This window comes from Cydia splendana, chromosome 9 (assembly GCF_910591565.1).
Source record: "Cydia splendana chromosome 9, ilCydSple1.2, whole genome shotgun sequence".
Classification (NCBI taxonomy): domain Eukaryota; kingdom Metazoa; phylum Arthropoda; class Insecta; order Lepidoptera; family Tortricidae; genus Cydia; species Cydia splendana.
In genome coordinates, this window is record NC_085968.1 from 8,674,504 (window position 1) to 8,697,020 (window position 22,517).

Here is a 22,517-nt window from a genome sequence, read left to right on the forward strand (position 1 = left end):
GCAAATAATATTTAACTAAAAATAAAAGTGACAACCCTACGCGCCAACGCAAGAGTAGGCAAATAACTTGCCGAGCGGCCTTAGATTCACTACTGTTCTTAGTGTACTGTGGTAATACCCTTCTCGGAGGAGGAACTCAATATAGGTTCGTTATGTCCAGACCTCGGATTCTAGCGGGCATATTTTGTTGAAAGGTAGGGACTAATTCCTATATCGATGAATTACATTAACGATATTTTTCCCTACTAGTAGGAGTGATCGCTCCAGATTTTGTTTGTGAAAATATAATTTTATTGAAAATATTAACATGAAATAAAATAATAAATAAATTCCCTTCTTCTTTATTTTAAAGAGACTTTTGAAACTTCACTCGTCATGTTTTTTAAACGTAGCGATCATATAAAATATACATTGAGTAAACTTTATAAATTTACTCATATCATCGACCCCGAAATAATTCTCACGAAATAATACACAGTTACAAACGAAGCTTGGAGCGGTCACTACTGTCACTAGTATTAGGCAAAAGTATCAATAATTGAATTTATTTATCGATAAAGGAACTCTCAAATTATTCAAGTCAAGGTCTGGTAACGTCCACCTTTACTGTCTGTCTGTCCGTATACAGGGACGTTAGTCATAGGCTACATTTTTTTTAATGAATGTTATCCAAACTTTATTAAAACAGAAGTAAAAATAAATATTTCGGACATCTTATGAAAGTAATGAACATGAATATCATATATCATAATAATAATATGATAAAAACAAAAATACCGCATTCGCTAATATCTAAAGGCATTCCGTACATGCCCGCGAATTCGATAAGCCATTGAAAGATGACTCAGTATGACTAATGAAGTTGTATCGAGGTAGACGCGACGGAAATTGTAATGGGTGAGAATGGCTATCGACATCCTATAAATGTTTTTTCGTACTATCCAGTATTGTGTGCTAATTCCTTAAGTGCCTAATAAAATCCGACATTGTCAGTAATTGTGTAAATGACTAGAATGGAGAAAATATTTCTTTGTAATCTCTACAATTAAGCTCTTTTGAATCCTGAATATTAACTCGTCTTTAAAAGTATTGTAAAAAAGTGAATTTAGATTTAAGCTAATTATTAAGTGAATAAATTTTTTGTTATATAGATAGGTACCTATAATTATAAAGATGACGCCTATACCTAACTATACCTAAACCACTTTAACAAGCACTAGGTAGGTAGGTGTTTACCTACCTATTTTTTTATTTATTGTGACTAATGTAATTCACTCAGATAGTTTATTTACCTGTTGCCTGAGTTTGGTTACTATGAGTAATATAGAGCCTGTAATAGTTATTTGTTTTACAAGGGGGCAAAGTTGTTGTTTAACCGCTCGTGCTAATATTGATACCCGAGCAAGCGAAAGATTCCAAAATTGAACCACGAGCGTAGCGAGTGGTTCGAAAAATGGAATCTTGAGCGTTGCGAGGGTTTCAAAGCACGAGGGTTAAACAAAATTTGCCCCCGAGTGAAACACAAAACTTTTCACCACACCAACCCGAAGCAAATATTAAATGTAAAATATCAAACAAAATCAAACCAAATCAAATCCAAATGAATGTTATTAAATATTTATCATCCAAAATCATCATTTAAAAGTTTCACTAGGCTCTACTAACACCGACGTGAAAGGACACGCTCCCAAATGAATATAGAAATGTTTTTTGCATTTTTCATCACATTTACGCCCCAAAAATGTTTTCGACCACTGCTGTCCCGTTTGACGTTTTTCTTTGTTGCATTGAATTAATAGAATTCTGAGGCATGTCTTTTTTTATCAATTTTATTGATTTGTTTTGTTTTTGGAAATTAAATCAGATAAATTATGTTTTTTAAGCATTCAATATGTATGTTTAAAGATTAATATACTGCATAGTATAATACCTATAAAATTAGGTTTTAATTCGTGTAATTTCATGATCAAATCACAACGAAGATAAGAATGATAATAATTATGTTTACTGTGTGGAATAAACACAGTTTTAACAGTCAACAAATACCTAACCAAATTATTAAGCTTAAGGTATTTTGCAATCGATACAATTCGCAAAAATGCAAATAAGCAAAAACAGTGTTCATTGAATCGACATAAAATCACAAAATAATGAACTTGTAATTAAATATGGTCAATAATCACCACGTACCGCAAAATTAATACGACATCATGAGTTTGAATTACCCCATTACTTAGCTTGATAACGATGATCGTCACAAAGTATGTGTTGGTACTTATTTTGTTGGTGATAGGGTTTAAATTCCCTCTAAATGTTTAAGTAAACGTGACCTCAAGAAAAGTTAAATGAGTTAAGTAAATGTTGAAATCGTTTCTTACGAAGATACTGATCGCGATTATCGCTTATAAATAAGGTGATAAAAATCCAAGATTTCGTTTTATAACATATAATAACAGTTATGCAACTGCTACATGCTTTTATACGGTAATTTTCTAGTGAATTTTTTGAATAAAATCTGATCATCGTGTCTGTCACCATGGACTGTAGGCTAATAATTGTGAACACAACATTTTTACAACTGACCAAGATCTTGATAACTTATACAAGTCCAAAAAAATAATTTAATATTTTACTTATGCTGTCTAGCCATAATAAAAATTTTACAATCAGAAGTCATGGTGATATGACGATGTCATATGAAAAATACCAAAAGCTTTTTGTACATATTGATTGTACAATTTCTATTGGATGAAATCAAAGTTTCAAGCGGTTGAACTAAACCTTGCTGCCTACAGCGATTTGACATTTCACTTTCATCTGATGATTGTATGAAATCGTACTAATTGAAATATTAGAAGTCATAGACGTACCAAGCGCCAGCCTATACGAGAGATCGAAAGGCCAACTAATCATAATTAGTTTATCTGAGAATTTTTTAAATAATCACGTTGCGTTTTCCTCATTATAAGCTGGATAAATTCTTCAGCTGTACCTGCTTTAATCATAATTATAATTGTATTTTTTTTTTTTTTTTTTTAAATATCATACATGATCAGGGTTACTCTTTTTTTCCATTTTCCTTATTTCGTAGGTATATACCAATCCTATGGCCGACGTATAGATCTGCAAGGATGGAAAACAGCTTTATCTCTATACAATACCAGGTATACTCGTAGTTCAGAAAAGGCCTAAGTTTATTCAGTACCCCAATTCACGTGAGTCGTAAGTAGATTAAGAATGGAGATGTAATTAACCGTTGCGTTGATTACGCCGCGTGCTTCGAGTCCGCCTATTTTACGATAATGCTTACCGTGTTACCCGTTCCTATTTACATAATTATAAGAGCAGTATACATTGTATTTTATTTCTCACGTACATTGTAATAAAAAGCAGTTTAATAAACTACACAATAAATATACCGTAATGTAACTAAATACACATTAAATAAATTAAATTATGTCTAAACTATGAGATGATTAGACTTGGAAGTACATAGGTACATTGAAATTGTAATACATATTTTATTTTGAAATGAAATATTTTGGTTGAGAATAAAATGTTTTAATATTTAGCTAATTAGTAGAGTGTAATTTTGTCTAGTTATAAGTCTTCTAGAAATCGAGTTTCGCTCAAAGCGGATATAATCGACGCTCAAGTCAAGGATATATTTGGTATCAATGCATTCAGTATGATGTCCTGAACACAAATATATGAGATGACAAGCGCAAAAATGGTGGGGGTAGTAACTGTGACGTCATAAAGTCGGCAGTAAACAGAAAACTTTGTGTTTCTTTTAAACATAAGTACCTAATGGGGTATCAAATGAACGGGCTTTGTGAGTAGATTACGAATATATAACATACTATAACATTTACACTACTTGGTCTAACAAATTGCTCACAGCAGGTACCTACTGTTAGTAACAAACACTGTATTTTTTTCCCTCCACGTATATTGATCAGCAAATGACAAGTACTATATTGTGTAAATATCAAGATCCAAAATCGAAAACAAGTAGGTAAATATTGTATCAAAGGTTAGAAGTTTCAGCACTACACATATTCCGTGCTCCAATAGTATTTTCAAGAACACTCTCGTAAATAAAATATCATCTAATCACAAATTCAAATTTCGAAGTCTGAAATCTGGATGAGCTTGATCGGTAAAGTAGTGCTCGCGCCCGAGGCGGAGTGTCGTGGGCTACCGGTGCGGTCAGCTCACGATCTGTCTACGGCCCCAGGCCGGCGTGCAATTTGCATCGGACCACGCCCAGCGGCTTCCACACTACATTATTCTGCATTGTTCCTTCCAGCGCCGCTTATCTTTGTAATTTTTAATACCATTTTGGTAGTTTTATGAATTGAGTAGGTAATATAATATAGATAACAGACTAATCTAACTAACTTTGCATGCTTACATAAACTACGTCATGCTAAGTTACCATATTTAGAAAACATAGAAATGTAAAATGCCTTACGCTGCGCCTCGTTGAAACGAGTTTCTAAGACGAAGTTCGGCGTTGCAAGCCATTCCATACCTACCTGCCTTCCATAACACGGAGAGGAATAATTGACGGAATCACTAATGCCCGACGCGGCGAGGAAGAATATAATAATGTATATAGTACTGCAAAACTTAGTTAAGAGGGACTTGGATGTGAGAAACCTCCATAGCTGGGACTCGTGGTGAGACTGGTGAGGTTTCGACACTTTAGCACTGAATTAAGTACTTAGGTACCTCTGTTAGTGAAACCAAACAAACATCCATATCTAGAGGTTAGGAGAAGTTCTTTCAAGTTGGTCGTCATAATTATGTACCTCTATAAATGAGATAGCGAGTGTATTTTGCCTCCTGAACTGGCACTACATATATTTTAAAGAATACTTATGCTCAATTATTGTTTTCTATGAATTTTATAGTACGGCGTCAATAACTAAAGAAACGTTTATTAGGTATTTATTATTATTGGGGTGTTGTGGGCCTTCGAGTACCGAGTCGACCAAGCAGTGATATATTGTGACGGCCCTTTAAAGAAACGTTATAAAGTATGGTCGCATTAATTAGAATCGCATTATCGTCTAAGACTCTAAATTCTCTCTTTATAACATGAACAGATGACATGACATTAGCAAGTTTATACAGATATTGTCTCGCGACGATCTTACGAGCATATTATCTACAAACACGAAGCCTCGAATCTCCTTTTATGAAATGTTCTTGTTCCCGACTCAGGCTGTTGTAAGCCTATATATTCAAACACGACCCGCCACAGTCAAATAACATCAAGGTCGTGCTCAAGCTTCGCCCAACAATTATAACAGACTCGAACAGGAACATGAGAATCGTAAGCGCAAAGACAAATTACTTCGTGAGCCACGCCAACGGTAGCTCACGACGTAACTACATCTTCCTATATCCGCGCCCATCTCGGTATATCTCGTTTATAATTCAAGCTTCTGTATCGAAGCTCGGGAGATTTTATTAGGTACAATAAAACCGCAGCCGCGTGCCACTCGCGATCCCCGAGGAAAACCTCTTATTTAGAGTAACTATTTGTTTGTAAGTAAAAGGATAATGTATCGGTGTGTTGCAAGACCTGTTCTAGTTTTAAAAGATCTAGTCTGTCTGTCTATATCGGTCTGCGGTTGAAAACTAAAGGAGGTTGTTTATTACCCCGTAATAACTAGCATTGAAAAGTACGCTACACTAATACATACTCAACCGCAACTTGATTTCGAAAAAAAACATTTTGCGGTTGTTTTAAAATACACTCTATATAGGTATACAACTACTTATAATGGTGTCTAAATAGTATATTAGAAATAATATATTTATTTAGGTCTAATGAAATCTACTAAAGCGTCAACGATTTGAGCACGACCTTCTCACCATCTCCAACTATTAGCATGAAATTATTGAATAAGAAATAAGTTTTTAGATCTCAAATTTCTTATTTCACCGTCAATTGAAAATATGATATTAGAAATCGAGCAAAAACTAAGGAAAGTGGAAAAGCTGAACCGTTACAAGTGATTTCTTGGTAACAATGGGATGAGGTGGGAATGTGGAGCAAAAACCGCGGTTATCTTATTGGAAAGATCGTCACGTAGTGTATGAGACATTTGGTTTGGAGATTTGAACTATGAGAAATTACGGATTGCTTACAAACTAAATAACTACACTTTTGGGGTCGGCACAGCATGTGACTTTCTTTCATAGTTGTCTGCCGCCCATTAGAAAGAAAAAGAAATAAAGAAAGAAAATACATTCATTTACTACTTATCGTCATCTCCATCTATGTACTTGCCATCGTTTTTACTTATGAAAATTACATAGTAAGAAACAAAAAAAAATTACATAGTTGAATTATCTCGAACAATTATTTTTTTAAGCGCTAACCTATCAACTGATAAAAACCTTATGAAAACAACTAAACCGGAGTTAACGAAGTGAACCGGGATTAATTTTCTCAGTGTTTGAGTTGGACGGTCTAGCCGCGGGTGCTAGCCGATATAACTTGCCATGTTCTAACTCAGGGGTTGCTCGTTTTAGGTGAATTCATTACATCGATAAATTTTACTATATCCGGAATCCGGACCTATAAAGTTGCAGAAACCCCGACTAAGCATATTACGAAATGTTTACAGTGTGTTGATAGGGCAAGGGTTAAATAAATTATGTATTCAATTGCAAGAATAATATAGTAAGATTTCATATACCTATTGCATTTCACAGTATCACATATTCGTAAAATTTGTAAGTGTGTATCGATTTTAGATAAACTCTTAAGAAAGTTAGTGAAGATAATTTTATAGAAAAACACCTAGCAAAAAAGAGGTTATGCATTTTTCTTGAATAAATATTAATAATCAAGTTTGCTTTGTTATAGTTTTCTTTAACCCTTATCAATTTGAAAAAAAAATAGAAATGTAGATTATTCTCTATCTTCTGAGTAGGTACGTAGATGCTCTGAAATCACAACCTTAGCATGAGCTCCAATCCAACTTAGGAATATTTTAATCAATGAAATCATACCAATTATCATAGGTACAAACAAACACAAATAAACCTGATATCGCTCCTAAAATATTTGCATTTCCTTTGGCGGCTGTCTGGGAATTGGAGCTAGCTAAATTTAGTACTGAAATGTAGGACACTGGCTGGCAATAGACGCTGGCTGTAATTATAATTTACAATCGCAAATGTAAATTAACAAGACATATATTGGTGATTTATTATTACCTTTTAGATACTTGTAGTTATTCTGGCATGTTTCTAGAAAAAAATCTTTAAACTTAACTTATTTTTTTAATTTAACTTTTAAACCAAGGTTGTATTTTAAAATATGTTACGAAAAATGTATTACGATCTTTCCGTTACCATCGATTCCAATCAATAATGTAATTATGTATTATAATTATTTAAATGTGTAATTTGATTGAGTGATTACTGTGTGATATTACTGTATCAATTTGGCAAAATTGATCATCATAACATCATCATCATCATCATTGATTGTTGTTTTTTTTATCAAATGATTGTTCATAAAAAATATTTTCATTTATTTTTCCTGAATAATTCCCGCAGAGACTATTTATTCCAATAAGGTGTAATTGACAAGTGCTTTAATATTTAAGTTATTAAGTTTTACCAATATTTTTAGTGTTTGGATTAAAAACTGACAAAAAGTCCATAAAGCTCGTAGAACGTGAGCGTGCACCGTGCACCGACAATACAACGGATGGACGGACGGACGGCGGCGGAATAACAATGCAGTCGCAATCAGTGCTGTTACGTTCCTCGGATTAATTAGCTTGCTGAACAAAATTAAACTGCTTTAAAGAATCACAGAAGAAAATTAAATAAATCATGCAGAACATGGAACTGGTATTGGAGTATTTAAATTAGAATACATTAATTTGATAGTTACTAAAGGTAGACATTAAATCTACATAACTGAGTAGGTCAACAGTTCAACACTGATCAACACTGACAGAGCTCCAAAAATGATCTGTTTTGGATTTCGGGAACAAAATAAAACAAATGTTAAAGCTAATTAAATATGTGAGTGACCGAAGTATGAAAATTGATTTTCACTTGATTTAATATTTTTTTATTATTTGATTTTAGTTTAAGTGTAAATTAAATAAAGTTACAAAATAACAGTCGAATCAATAACCCACTGCTTATTTTAAATAATACTGTTTACAAAATTTTCAAATTACAAAAACAAAAATTTTACGTAAGATAAGAATTACAAATGAAAACTTTATTTAGTGTAGAAATTATACATTCTGATTACTAAAAATACTAACTTAATTGTTCCTACTAACCGAAACCTTTCAAAATCAGGCTATACTTCGGCTTCTACACCTCAACACATAACACCATAATCTAAATGAACGAAACCGGGGAAAGTAAAGACGGACCGCCGTAATTATCTGAATACTTCTCTCGAAATGGAGGATGTTTAAAATGAGGTGATTTGCAAAAACTCTTAGGGATTGGCAAAAAACAAGATTCTGAGTGAGAGAGATAAATTTCCTTGGAGATTGCGATCGGACGCATATGGTAAGCAGTTGGGGCCGGGCCGGTTGTTAAAATTTACAGTAGCATAACGAAAAAATGGGCGGTGTTTTATTATTTTGAAAGGGTTGGGATCAGATTTTATTAGATACCAAAAATTTGCTAGGTAGAGTCTGTTCGGAAAGAAAATAGTCGTGGAACGTATTCGGCCCTATACATTCCACGACTCTTCACTTTCCGCACAGACTCACTCAACCTATTGAAACAACAAACTTGAAATTCAAATTTTGAAATGCTTGTAATTGTGTAACAAAAATACTGAAGTGATTGTTATTAACAAAATGATAAATAACGTTTTTGTTTTGGCCGCGTAACGTCATTAGAGTTACCTCGTCTGTTCATAAGTCTTGAGACGAATGTAAACTCAAATAGTTCGATAATTGAAATGTTATACGATTTCATTAATATTTTTATTTAAAAACTACACTATAATTAATTAAACTAAATTGAGCTTATTTAAAAGGGCCTTCTATCTTTTTTTTATTATAGTCATTTAATATGTTGGCATTTAAGGGGTTCCGGCACGATCCCGAAAATGGTATGTTTACTGGCGGGAAAGTACTCGTATGAAAGTAATATGAAATTATCAAATTATACACCGACATATTGAGAAATGCTTCGACTATTATGCTGAATAAGCAATATTTAATTACCTTGCTTGTATTGTGGTGGGGAAGATATTTTCATAAGAAGGTAGTATTTCCTCTACGTGTTGGATCTATATCCCCAAGCAAGCCTATCAAAACACCGTGATTTCTAGGCCCGTGAAATCCAATGAGGTACAAATAATATGACACATTTCGAAAATTTTTTTTTTTTTTTTTTTTTTTTTTTTTTTTTTATTTAACATACACACAACCATCTTTACAGGCTATCCTAATTCGACAGTATGGAATTTTAACACAAAAGAAACTAAACAACATAGGTACATTGTTAAAAATTACAGTAACACAATACATATAACATGGCCTTTGTGAATTCGTTCAAAGAACAAAAAAACAAATCTAACTCGATCGCTACTCGATTAAGGGTCCGAATTGCGCGCGTAAAGGGGGCCTGGCGAAGGAGTTGCGTTCGAGCGCGCGGCTCGGCCAGCAGGCTCGGCCGCCGCCGCCGCCACACATACCGGTCTGGTACGTTCAAACGCACCTCTGCCAGGACTCCAGGATTGCACAACTTCCCTCGTACCAACTTAAATATATATGAAGCTAGCCCCAGTTCCCTTCTAACTTCAAGTTTATTGTATCCTACCATTCCTAACACGAACAATGTAGGATACATTAATGGATAAAAAGGGTATACTCCGTATAATTTTAAATATATAAACCTAATAAATTTATTTTGAATTCTTAAGCTTAACGAAAGCTTAATTTAATCGACTTTCGTTACTTTTATGAAGTTTTGCGTCGTCTCAAAACTTATGAACAGGTAATAGGTACAGGGAACACCCAAATATTCCGAAATATGTTTTTCCGACTTTCATAACCTCGATTTTCATAATCACGATATTTTATACGTCCGAAATATCGAAATCACGACTTTGAAAACCACGAAAGAAGAAAATCACGACTGCGCTATTTCCGAATACTTAAAATCCGACTGTCATATGAACGAAAGCTTAAAGTTCCGATTTTTAAAAAATCCGATTTTTTTTCCGAATTTGTCTATTCCGAAAAATCATTGACCGATCGGAAATAAAATAATTCGGAATTCAGAAATTCGATCTTTTGTAAACTCGGAATAATGAAATTCGTAATTTTCAAAAGGGAAGTAATTAAATGGTCACCCGTTTTTAAAATTGATCTGCAAAAAAATGCATTTAAATCATTTGGACATGCTAGAACTGCTACCTTTACAGAAACCAACTGCTACTAGAAAAGTGGGTTAGGATAGAACTGCAACCTTCACAGAAGCCAACTGCTACTAGAAAAGTGGCTTAGGTTAGAGCTGCGACCTTTACGGAAACCAACTGCTACTAGAAAAGTGGGTTAAGTTAGGTTAGAACTGCGACCCTCACAGAAACCAACTCCTACTAGAAAAATGGGTTAGGTTAGGTTAGAACTGCGACCTTCACAGAAACCAACTGCTACCAGAAAAGTGGGTTAGGTTAGGTTAGAACTGCGTCCTTTACAGAAACCAACTGCTACTAGAAAAGTGGGTTAGGTTAGGTTAGAACTGCGACCTTTACAGAAACCAACTGCTACTAGCGAAGTGGGTTAGGTTAGGTTAGAACTGCGACCTTCACAGAAACCAACTGCTACTAGAAAAGTGGGTTAGGTTAGAACTGCGATCTTTACAGAAACCAACTTCTACTAGAAAAGTGGGTTAGGTGAGGTTAGACCTGCGACCTTCACAGAAACCAACTGCTACTAGAAAAGTGGGTTAGGTTAGGTTAGAACTGCGACCTTTACAGAAACCAACTGCTATTAGAAAAGTGGGTTAGGTTAGAACTGCAACCTTCACAGAAGCCAACTGCTACTAGAAAAGTGGCTTAAGTTAGAACTGCGACCTTTACGGAAACCAACTGCTACTAGAAAAGTGGGTTAAGTTAGGTTAGAACTGAACTGCGACCTTCACAGAAACCAACTCCTACTAGAAAAATGGGTTAGGTTAGGTTAAAACTGCGACCTTCACAGAAACCAACTGATACCAGAAAAGTGGGTTAGGTTAGGTTAGAACTGCGACCTTTACAGAAACCAACTGCCACTAGAAAAGTGGGTTAGGTTAGGTTAGAACTGTGACCTTTACAGAAGCCAACTGCTACTAGAAATGTGGGTTAGGTCAGAACTGCGACCTTCACAGAAACCAACTGCTACTAGAAAAGTGGGTTAGGTTAGGTTAGAACTGCGACCTTTACAGAAATCAACTGCTACTAGAAAAGTAGGTGTAGGTTAGGTTAGAACTGCGACCCTCCCTCCCCTAGAAACTTACTGCTTACAGAAAAGTAGAACTGCGACCCCTACAGTAAATAACTGTTTTAAAAAAAGTAGGTTTAGGTTACGTTAGAACTGCTACCCCCCGTAGAAACGTAGGTACCTTTAATTAGTAACAACAAATTCGGAATATCGTTATTCGGAATTTAAAAAATAGGAATCACGTCAAATCGGAATTCAAAATTTCGGAATTATGACAATTCGGAATTCGTGATATCAAAAATCGTAAATGTTAAATTCGGTGTTTCTCTCTATCGGAATTGTTATATTCGGAATTATGTGGTTCGGAATTTAAAAAATCGTCGGTTTTACTATTCGGAAATATAAAACTTCGTGATTTTATATTTCCGAATAAAAATCGGAATAATAAAATTCGATATTTTAAAATTCGGCATAAAATATTTCGGAATTATGTAGTGTACCCAATAGGTACAATAGTGGATCTTGTTACAAGTATGTTTTTCGAATTTTCAGCTTGCATATACTTATTGTTAGGCAATAAAAAAAAATTGACTTGTTATGATGGAAATTCCTTTAAGCATTCATTGCCAGCATCCCGCTAGGCGGGTTCTCTGTTCTTACGGCTCGATTCGGAAAATGAATTAGATTTCTACTAGACTTCAACAAGTTACGATACGGATAATTTAAAGATATTTGTAAGATAGATATGTCAAATTTGACGTTTCCGCGATTCTGGAGGTCCTCTTGAACGATTTCGACTAGTTATGACTTAGATATCCAAGCAGTGTTGGCCGAAAGTTAATGCGAATTGAAAATGCTGGCCATTAACCATTATAAATTGAATCGTAAACTGTAATCGTCCGTTACGGTTTAAGGTTCAAATTATAATGGTTAATGTCGAACATTTTCAATTCGCATTAACTTTCGGCCAACACTGTATCCAAGTCACATCTAGTCGATATCTAATGTAGATCTAGTTGATCTCTAAATCGTCTCAAGATGTGATTATCTCGAAATCTGAATAGGCCTGTTAGTCGCTTTTCGCTACATATGGGTTTTCCCGTGTTATCAGCTACGCTCGTAGCGCGTAGCTTGCACTGGCATTGAATATGTTAATTGTTAGGTAACTTCTTCTTCTTCTTCTTCTTAGTCGTTATACTCTTTGCAGAGTGTCGTGGACCGTGGTCAACTGCTGACATAAGGCACAGATGTTGCTTGCCGTACGATTTCTCGCCATTTTCCGCGGTTGGAGGTTATTCTGGCAAATGCGTTCAGGGGTCTTTCCATTGCAGATTGAATTTGGTCAGTCCATCGCATAGGTGGCCTTTTTCGCGATCTTGTTCCTTGTTAGGTAACTGTTACATGGGTAATAAAAAATAATTACACTGTCGGCAATATAAAACGACAAATGTTGACAAATCCATATCAAGCTTATTACGTTCCACGCCTTCAATTGGGCAATTATAACTTATGAAGTATTAAAAACTTGCCTCTTTAGATATAACCAGGTCCTTTAAGAAATTAACGCTCTATTAAATCAATAAAATCTTCCATCAATTTTTTTTCCGTTTACGATCTAGTAAAATATGGATGACTTTTTTAAAGGCCAGTATAGAAAAACACTCGTTTCATTACTAATTTATGTCATTTGGTGACATAAAATAGTAATGAAACGGGTACACACAGAACTATATATACTACATGACCTTCAACCAGGTAATCAAGCGATAAACTTAAACTTAAACTTAAACTGCTGCTTATAGAAAAAGCATTCTACAGCATTGACGAATTTATAAATATTCGATGAGGTCGTTGACTACTGCACCATAATTAAAATTGTATTAATGTTAAACGTAATAAGTAAATTAACGTTTTTGTTTAAAAAAATGTTATGTAATAATTAATTTAATTAAAGAACATATTATATGTGTGTACCTACTAACATATATTTTTTGTAAATATGTATAAAATGTGACCTGTAAAATCTGCTTTTACCAATAAAGATCTGTATTCTGTATTCTGTATTCTGTATGAAAAAGTAAAAACTAAGTAAAAATTTTATTCAGCCATGAGATCCTCAAAAAACAAAATGTCGAAAGAAGGTTAAGTGTCAAACACTTTTTAAAGAAGCACAAGAAAATAACCTAGTATTAACACCTGCTTAGCCCGTCACACGTATACTTATCTGCTCCCCCACACAATATATCAAACTTTTTAAAGCACTTTACACATCTTATAGAGCTGCTTCAGTCTGACGCAAACTCCAAGGAAGAGTAATGAACGCGAGTCCATTACTCATTACAGCGCGTGACTTGCTTGTGTGGCGTAGCTTTTATTTTAGTGCACTACTGTTTCAAATGATTTATCTTTTGTAACTTTATAGTAATCACTTGTAAGAATATTAAATTTATGTTATCATTCTGAAATGATTGTGAATATAATTGCAATTATTTTTTTTACTGTGAAAGTGAAAATAGTAAAATGTCTTTACACACAATAGATTCCATAACGATTGCATCATTTTGTGGAATTCGTGTACCATCACGTCCATCCATACCACACTGAAGACATACGGCACTATGGGATATTAATATTTTATCAATTTAATGAAACTTTTATTTATCGCAAGCTGTTAAAAATTAAAACGACGGGAAGTAAAAGTGGCTGTGAAGTGGATATTAACTGTGTGAGTTCCATTACAACCATCTGGCATTCATCGAGTTTTAATAAATGTCTTCGAAACCTCGTCTACAAATTTTTACAGTTTCTCTTGTATGCTTATTTGGATTAGTTACCACTAAGTACGTTTTTCTTATAAAGAGAGAGGCACATAATAACAATTAGAGTTGTCGCCAAATTGACACCAATTTTTATTTTATCCCTATGAATGGACTGACTCCGATAGAAACGCTGATTGGAGTTATATTCAATGAAAATATGTATAACAGCAACATCTACAGAGATAATTATCGCCAGCTAACTCAGTGAATGGAATCCCGATACGCGCCTATTGTCAAAATCGGTAACAAGACACCCTTTTAACGTTAAGTAGGTATCTTTGATGCATTATACAGATTGGAGCATTTCCCAAGAATACTTGAGAATCACAATAAGGTTATTTGTATGCTTGTTAACGGTACGCCTCCCAAACAGCTGTATAGGGCAGATCAGGGTTTCACATAAAAACGATATCCACCATAATGTTTCTCGTATTACCCCAGAGTGAGAGAAATCTTCAGCTCAGATAAACGATAAGGTAATAACAGAAGCTGATCCGATCTTTTGTGCTCTTTTGTTAAACGCGCAACACAATGCAGTTGTAAATTTTTGGGTTCTTAACTCCACAATTCCCGCCATTAATCTATGAGTCCGTTGGAAGTCGAGGCGGGTCGGCTTTTGTGTACCTGCCCTTGCAGCCCCTGACATGTGCGACGGGACAAAAACCCAGTCTTGTGCAATATTGTCCGCCCCGAGATCCCGAGATGATGTGGAAATAATGCGGAAGAATATAAAACGCAATATTCCGCCCGCGGAACGAAGCTCGCATTTCATCCAATTTCAAACGTCTCAGACGAGATTTTAATCTAAAAATCTCTTTCCAAGTTAGTTCCATCAATCCGGCCTGTCTTTAACTTTATTGTGGTTATTTTTAAAGATGTCACCCGCAATCTTGGTTTCAGTTTTTTCTGGCACGTCGTTTTGGCCCTTGACATGCTTTAACACTTAACGTGCGCTTTTTCTGTGCTTCGTTCATGTAGCCATATGCGTCATTAAAATCTTCTATGACTCCAAAAAGATCAAAAGTTATCTCGGTCCGAAGTGGTTCTCCCTACGCCCCGGTGTCCTGTCGCCCCTCCCGCTCCGTTCCCTGTTCCCCTTTGGTTGGAGGCGGTTGCCGATTCAGTCGTGCCGCGACTTTGGTGCGCGTCGGGCGTCGAGCTTATCAGCACGTTCCTGACGTAACCGCAAATTTGTGAAAATAGTTTTCGTTAGTGTCATTTGCATACGTGAAGTGAAAACTTGTTTTCAATTTCGTAGCCGTGCGGTGTGGATACGATTCTAGTATTCGCGTATTATTTTACTGGACTGTATTTAGTGGAAGTGACAGATTAATTTGTTTTGATAATTGTGTTGTGAACTCTGGATTTTGACTCTATGTTTTGAGTGGATCTGGGTTAATTTTTACCACTATTTTTGGTACGTATTTAATTAAATACATTCTGCGGAAATAATTTACTTAACTAAAGTTGCATTTTATATTAGGGAGAGGATATAGAGTACTTACCTAGGCTAAAAACACATTTTAATAATATTTTTTAGAAATAAGTATTATTAACCAAAAGCTTACCTATTATTTTGGTTTAACTATATTAGAGAACTGATAATAATAGCTAAGTATAGTCTATTTACGGTAAATCCTTGTTCGAGAAATCTGGAGTTTGTAACATTGTATTTAATATATACCTATGTACTTTTATGTAATAACCAGACATCGTAAATTTTATAGCATTTTTGGTGCAGCGGAGTGGCGTTAACGGAATTGATATAGATAATTCCAACTGAAATAGTAAATTAAGGTTAATATTAACGTAATTAACGCTAATTAATCATTAGGGTTGAAATTGTTTATACCAATTCCGTTAACACCACTCCGCTGCACCGAAAATGCTATAAAATTTACGATGTCTGGTAAATAACCTAAGACGAGCTTCTTCGTAGACCAATTATAGTTTAGTCTTTACAATAGTCCTAACCAATGGTATTCCTAAGTTCTAATTCAATTTGATTAGTTTTACGATTTTACAGTGACAACACAAGTACTGTTCATTCACAAAAATCTATTTGAGTAAAGGGGCCCACTGATTAACAGTCCGCCGGACGGTAACGGCCTGTCAGTTAGAACAAAATTTTGACAGTTCCGAACAACTGACAGGCCGATACCGTCCGGCGGACTGTTAATCAGTGGGCCCCTTAAGAGTCACCAGCAAGTTCGGCCGAATTTTACCTTCCATGGGACGGAGTTTCGGGGCCCGATTCGTATTTTGAAATAGACATCAATTAGACATCACCAAAATACGATAACGATATGTTTAAGATCTAACCTATCAAATTTGACATTTGCGCGATTCTGGAGATACACTTGAACGATTTCCACGGGATATGACTTAGAGATCCAATTCACATCTAATAGATATCTTACTCTATCTAACGTAAAGGTGACATTGGTTGCCCGAATTGCGCTGCAAAAGAGAACTAGTTGATATCTAAACTATAACGTATCTAGAATGGATCTAGTACGTGTCGTCTCTTGTGAATATCTTGAAGTTCGAATACGGCAGTGGCGCCGCGATTCGGGAAATGAATTGCAGATTCACTAGATATGAAATAGTAAAAAGATATGTGACATTCCACGGCAAAAGGTAGGTACCTTATGGCGGCTGGCGCCGCGATTCGGGAAATGAATTGGAGATTCACTAGATATGAAATAGTAAAGATATGTGACGTTCCACGGCAAAAGGTACCTTATGGCGGCTGGAGCTTACGTCGCATAGCGCCGCATTAATATTGGAGCGCTAATAATAGCGTAAGCGCCAACCGCCATAGGGTACCTTTTCCCGTGGGACGTCACATATCTTTACCATATCGTATCTAGTTAATCTCTAATTCATTTCCCGAATCGCGCCGATACGCGGTTTTGTGATGCTTGTGAACCTACCGATTCTTTAACATGACTGGCTTGTAATATATTGATTTCTTCCAGTTATTTTTATCAGGATGCACATAAACTCGGTTATCTATAAGTTTTGGGTGTTCTTTCTTTGCCTGTAACCGCGATGCATTTCTCCCGATAAAAGAGATTTATGACTCGTTACAGCTGTCACTGTGATATCATGGAGTCACGGAGTTATCATGTTTGGAGACAATACGTTTCTGGCCGGGTTCTGTACTTGTAGGTACCTACCTACGTTTATTGAGCAATAAAATATCTACACGAAACAATAGTCTAGTTTTATATTTCAATAGTTGTGTAATGAATGAATTTAATATGCTTATTAGATAGGCAGTTTATTATATTAGATTCAGACTGTTTATTTCGAAATACTCACAGGAAATGCTTAGTAGACCAATAGTGGGACCGGATTTTTGCACTAAAAGTTTTGATAATTCTAAAGATGAAAAAGTGATACTTATCTGACATGGGACATATTTTTAAGCATATTTGTAAAATATGACGAAAAGTTAGAACGAGCGTTAGATATAAATTAGGTATTTATATATTTTTAGTAATGATTTTTTAATATTGAATTAAAGTGCAATGTTTAAGTTCCATCGTTTAAAATATGTATGACGCTTTATAATGTAAAATTATTAGAAAATTTTTTAACGTGCTTCTTATTCAAACTACAAATTAGCTTATTATTTTGTCGATATTGAATTAAAGTTTAATAAATCCACAACAACATATCTAAATTCTTAAGTTAATAGGCAAGCTAAAAATTTAGAAGAATAAGATATATGCTTTAGAATTAATATGCGTTTTTTGTCCTATAATATCTAATATTGAATTAGAGTCTGTAAAAATAAGTCTATTACTATAAAATAATATACGCAGCCATATTATGGAAAATAAGAAATTTCGGTGTGTAGCTTGCATTGTAATAGTAAAATATATTTAAAAAGGCGCGAAATTCATACATACGCCGCGCTGGTCCGTCAGTGTCGCCGGCGCGGCGCCCGAGAGCCAATAATAGCCTACCTATACCTCGCCCCTCGCCTCGCCCCACCTCCCGCTCACAGCACTGTCTGTCTTTTCTTATCATTCATTTGTTTGTTTACTGTGGACATATATAAATTAGATGCGGACATTACGTGAAATTAAAGGGGTCCCTTTGTTTCTCATAAAGTTTTAAGTCATAATGTATTGTTTGTCATATAAGAACCTTCGGGCTCTCGAATTAAGGTTTATTTTTGAATGGCCTTAGTAGCAGTGTGATAGCGTTGACTCGGCTCGGAGAGTTGGCGAATTGGCGATTCATTCGCCGAGTTAGCGGATCGGATACCAAGTTATCAGTTAGTTTAGTGGCCGAGTTGATTAGGAAGAACATTTGAATTTCGAAATTGTAATAAAAATGTACATGATATTCACAACTATTTTTTACCATAGTTTGTCAAAGGACTGTCTCATTTCAACATAGAGAGAATCATCATACTATCTTTGACTTACACTAGTACTAGTACCCAAAAGAAAAGGATGAATATAGTTTTTTGTTTTTATTTACTGACAAATTGGTTTGACCGACTATACCTATTTCTGGTTCCTATTGTCATGTCCTGTCCTATTCAACGTCAATATCATATTATGTATATTATAAACCAACTGCTCAATATTACACGTATACATATTGAATATACAATAAGGTAAGTCACCTCACCTTATTGTATATTCCGTGTCGGCCGTATATGCCTATATACGGCCCACCTTAAATTAAAATGGTTTTTTTTTTAATAAACAGGATATTAAGTATGGAAACTCACTCAAATAGGTATCTTATTTATTGAAGTTTCTTCATTATACCAAAATAGTTATAAAAATATTACGATACTCTTGGAAAATATACCTTTTATAAAAGTCCTATTGTGGGCCTTATTGAACACTAGCAGGGTATTACTTAATCCCGCAAAAAATAATCATTTTGACAGTAGACAATAACAGATTTTATTGTTTTTAACTTAAGAGTTATACATATACAAATAACAATATTTGGTACTTCACAACAAGAGTATATTTATAATAAGTTAAAAATAATTCTTTTGGGCCTTATTAACTAAAGATATAAAAATTGTCTAGTTTACGCGAAAATAGTAGGTAACTAAAGTCACTAAACATAAATCTTTATTATTATTATGTTTTAACATCTGGGGGCACGGCAGTGCCCCCGCCAAGACGAGCAAAGCGCAAGGGCACTATCTACCTTTTCTCGAAGCGCTTCGTCGTTTTTTGGAACCCTCATAACTTGGGGTTGGATTATACTAGATAAACAAAGTTCTCGGACTTATTAAGTATATCAATTGCATAGCTCTTATACTTTAGATTTTATTCATATCTAAAAACTTCGATTTCGTCACTGACTCACTCACTTGATGATTATCAATACCTTTAGGGTACTTCCTGAAGTCCTCTAAGAAGCTGAAATTTGATATGTAAGATAGTTTTAGTACACAAACAACAAACAAATTCAAAAACTTGAATTTTTTAATCCCTAAGGGGATGATGAGGGGGTTTAATCTTGTATGGGGAATCAATAATCGCTGAACCGATTTAGTTGAAATTTGGTATGTAGATAGGTATTGTTATGGGGAAGGATATAGAATAGATTTCAACCTCAAAGTTTACCCTTACGGGGTGAAGGCAGATTTCAACCCCAAAGTTTACCCTTACGGGGTGAAGGGTTTATATGGGGAATCAGTAAGAAGTACATTGTGTAACAGATGCCCCCAGATACTTATTTCAGGTTTTTTAATAGTAAATCACCCCCAACCCTTTAAATTAGGGGATGGAAGATTGTTATAAGCAACTTACAAAAAGAAGTGAAATCCCACCAAAAACATTTTGATGTAAAATGTTGCCCAGACGAAACCATAAGGATCGCACTGTCAAAAAGTTATCAGATCTCTTGCCAAGCTTCTAACAAATCTACAAGCCCTAACTTCACTAGCTCTACACCTTAGTCAAAGTATGTGGCTCGGCCGTTTCGTTTCTACAAGAACTATTGTATGTATAATAAAAAAACCGCCCGAGTGCAAGTCGGACTCGCGTTCCAAGGGTTCCGTACATTACACAATTTTTAACAATATGTTTTTTTAGTGAAAAGTGAGTAAAATGTCTTTTAAAAACCCGTAGGGATCGGATCAAAAACTAAGTACTTAAGTCCGACTCACGCCACAGATTATACAATAGTTCTTACGAACAGATACTTATCTCTCAAACAAAACGCAAATACCTACCGTTTTGATACCTACACAAAAATACAACGCGCCGCTCCCCGCACCGCGCGCACCGGCACAACGCTAGGGTTGCTGACGCTTAGAAATGATAAATAAATACCCACTTAAACAGAGGAGTGAAATAAAAGGAAAGCTAAATCTTAAATTATACCTAATATTCCGATTATGCTTTAGTGTTTGCGAAATAGTCATTTTAAAAGGTCATATGTCCCTGCAGTAACCGCAGTGTTTACGCCGTTTTATAAACCGCGCAATAATCCCAGCAAGAATTAGTTTTAAAACTTCGTGTAATTTAAAACCAGATAGAGATTAATGTTACATAGTAAAGAAAAATAATAGAAACCCCATGAATAAAGGTAATTAATTATAAGTTAACCAGAGCAAAAATGAGTAGGCACTTTCCGGTGTAAACTTACTGTCGTTAAAATAAACATTTACCAAAATAAATTAAAAATTTACTACCTATTTCAAATAGATAGATATCTAAATCTATACATTTGTCACACATATTAAACATTACATGTTTAATTAAAGAAATTCAATAGTAGGTAGGTACCTACTACCCGCGCGATTCGAACTGTAAGATATCGCGCCGTTAGACATTCACTAGATATGAAATAGTAAAGATATGTGACGTTCCACGGCAAAAGGTACCTTATGGCGGCTGGCGCTTACGCTTATTATTATCGCCACTCCAATATTCAGTCGGGGCAATGGTACCTTTTGCCGTGGAACGTCACATATCTTTACTATTTCTTATCTAGTGCATCTCTAATTCATTTCCCGAATCCCGCCGTACGTGTAACTATCGTAAAAATTGACAGTGCGGCGCGCGGTGACGTGCGTACGTGAGCGCGTGTGGCAACCAACTGGCTTGCTTTTCTACCGTGAACGGGAGCAGATTCGTAGGTATTAATCCGAGCTCGCGCAGAGAGTTCCATAGGCCTGCTCACGCTTAGCTCCACATTTCTAATAGGTTTTCCTGTCATCTATAGGTAAAGAGATAATATGTGTATTTTTTTCATAATGAAAAGACCCAGTAGTTTCGGAGATAAGGGTAATGTTAATTTTTTGCCTGTTTTCTTAAATAACTTCTAAACTATTTATTTTAAAATTATGAAAAAAAAATATTTGAGATTCTAATTCTAAAATGAGCCCCTTCATTTGATATATAACAAAGATATAGTTTTTTTTCTTCTATTTATCATTCATCTCAAAAGTGACCCCTTTATTTAAATTTATATTACATATTTACTTTACATGTATGTCTTTGGGTTATAGACAAATTTCAACTTATTAGTCCAGTAGTTTCGGAGCAAATAGGCTGTGACAGACGGACAGCCAGACACACGAGTGATCCTATAAGGGTTCATATTTATTCCTTTTGAGGTACGGAACCCTAAAAATAATGATTATAATAAGTTTTTCACCTTATGCCCATGTGGCGGTAGCAAAACAGCCAAGCCACATATTTTGACTAAGGTGTAGAGTTAGTGAAGGGGCTTGTAGAGTTTGAAGCTTGGCTCGACAAGAGATCTGATAACTTTTTAACAGTGCGAGTCTTAGGCTTATGGTTTCGTCTTAGCAACATTTTACATGAAAATGTTTTTGGTGGGATAATTTTTTACAGTATAAATATTTATTCGTAACAGTTAGTATTATCTTTTAACATGATTTTTACTGTACATCTGGGCCCTATTTCACCAACGTGACAGGTGCGACATTTGTCGACATCACTGTTACTGACGTCACAGGCCTTTATAGGCTACGGTAACCGCTTACCATCAGACGAGCGGTGTGGTTGTTTGCCACCAACCAGTGTTGGGCGTAATTAATTACTCGTGTAATTTAATTACTAATTTAATTACATGTAATTAAAATGTTTGTAATTTAATTACATGTAATTATTTTTTCTGTGTAATTTGCAATTGTGATTACATTAATTAGTAATTAAATTACTCAATTACTTTTCATTTACCTTTTTAATAATATGCAAATATGAACAAATTTACTTGTAGTAATTATAAAGAA

At 35.0% G+C, this 22,517-nt stretch overlaps 1 protein-coding gene across 3 annotated transcripts in view; it reads left to right on the top strand.

Annotated features, from left to right (window-relative positions):
• Positions 1–22,517, top strand: part of LOC134793518 (netrin receptor UNC5C-like) — a 148,329-nt gene that overhangs the window by 60,822 nt on the left and 64,990 nt on the right. For 2 of the 3 annotated variants that reach the window (XM_063765101.1, XM_063765104.1), the window contains exon 1: positions 15,376–15,677. The exons of the other annotated variant lie outside the window; for it this stretch is intronic. The gene's annotated coding sequence lies outside the window, so the exon portion shown is untranslated. Of the gene's footprint in view, positions 1–15,375; positions 15,678–22,517 lie in introns of those variants that run through there. 3 annotated transcript variants of the gene reach the window in all.